The sequence below is a fragment of the Rhagoletis pomonella genome, unplaced genomic scaffold (assembly GCF_013731165.1).
Source record: "Rhagoletis pomonella isolate Grant_MI unplaced genomic scaffold, Rhpom_1.0 Rhpom_scaffold_00483, whole genome shotgun sequence".
Classification (NCBI taxonomy): domain Eukaryota; kingdom Metazoa; phylum Arthropoda; class Insecta; order Diptera; family Tephritidae; genus Rhagoletis; species Rhagoletis pomonella.
The window spans coordinates 58,495-60,450 of record NW_023459037.1 but is presented as its reverse complement, the minus strand read 5'-3'; positions in this window follow the sequence as shown (position 1 = coordinate 60,450).

Sequence of the window (1,956 nt, the reverse complement as noted above, 5' to 3'; positions counted from 1 at the left end):
TCCAGTTGAATATTACGCCTTATAAACACGGGTGGAAGTGGCACAGCGAAATGCAACTTTATGAAAACCAACGAATCTGGTGGCCGGAACGATAAAAAGCAAGGTATCTGAAAAAATAATGTTATTAGCAACAAATAATTGTTTAATATAAATTATTTTACCTAAAATTGATGAAGAACGCGATAAAAACTGCACACAAGCAAAATCGACGCGAAAAATTGAAATGTCAAGAGTTGTCAAAAGCCTACAGCGCGCTGTCAAAGAGAGATTTCGGCTAATCGGTACTTTAAAGCGCTTCAAGCAAGTGAAGTAAAGCTGCCACTAGGCCAACTTTCATACATTTTAGTAGATTTTAAAAATTGTTTGACAGTTCTCAAAGCCAAGCAAGCAAAGCAAGCGTGCATTGGGCCAATACCTTCAGCATAATTATTTATCTTCGTAGCGTCATCCAATACGGTTTTTAAACCTTGTGGTGGCATATTTTTATTCGCCAGGGAATGCGGATGGATCATACAGTGGCTGCTTTGTGGAATTTTCTGCCACTTGCTGCATACTAGAAATCGCTCCTTTCGTTTATCCAACCACTGCGGCTGCTCCATCACTGCAAATATCCGCACACTTGCTCCATTTCAAACCATTTTGCTTTACAAATTTGTCGATAGCTTTAAAAATTTCATCGCCAGTGGTGTAAGTCTCAAATACTCCGCTCATCAAAAGCTCTTCCTAGATTTGCATTGAGAATGGGTACTAAGGGTGGGTAACTCTGTAAATTTTGGTGTGCTGACTCAGTAACTCCAACTCACTTTAATGAGTCAGCACAGTGAGCTGGCACAAGTGTGCTATCGCACAATTGGTATGTACATCGAAATTTTTGATGATGTTAGTAATCGAAATCGATTTAGAAAAGATTATCTTTAGCTTCTGTTCGTAGCTGGCCGGCAAAATTTTAGAAAGCTGATTTCAACTGGTGAGTTCATTTGCAAAATAATTCCCCTTGGTTGTATTAACTTCTAGCCCTGTTATGCATACTTAGCTTTGCTTGAGAGTTGTCATATAAGAATCTGTTAAATGGGCTATGCATGTAAGCGGTTACCCAGCGCATATCACTTCACATGTAGAATTCTGTTTGGTTTTGATTTTTACGTAAAAATGGTATAACAGTGCAAGTATGCATAACTGGGCTATTCGCCTTGCTTTTTGTTAAATTTGGTAGTCGTATATTCAATTAATGGTTAGTCTAGTGATGCCATCTATTATGGTACTTTTTAACCGACTTCCAAAAAAGGAGGAGGTTATCAGTTCGTCGGAATATGTTTTTTTTTAATTTTTTTAAAATTTTTTTTTTAAATTTTTTTTAAATTTTTTTTTTTATGTATGTTACCGCATAACTTTGGACCACGTCAACCGATTTCGATAATTCTTCTTCTTCTTGCATCGGAAAGGTAGTGTCTCAGAGGTGGTCCCATACTAATCTGGTTGAGATCCGATCAGTGGATCATGAGATATATATATATATATATATTTTTTTATATGGGAGTTGAAGTCGGTTTTTTTTTGCTAAAAATTACTTGTTGGAAGATCGTATTGTGTGAATGTGTCAGCTCATCAATTGAGTTACCACATCGACACAGTTCTTAACAATGCAAGCCGCACCGAGCTATGCAAGTGTCAGCATATCAACTGAGTTACCATATCGACTCTGTAGCACACTGAGCTATACATTGTCAGCACATAAACTGAGTTACTGAGTTAACAATTTTTTCAGAGGTGAGTCTGAGCGTGCGGCACAGTTCTAAGAGTCAGCACAGTATCTCAGCACAGTGCTGGGTTACCCACCTCTAATGGGTACCCCACAAACACAAGAACAACAGCAAGTCCCACTACGACGGTACTTTCGTCAAAGCTGCAAATAATTTGTATATTGAGCATAGACGTATTGAAGTACGTCCATTTGAA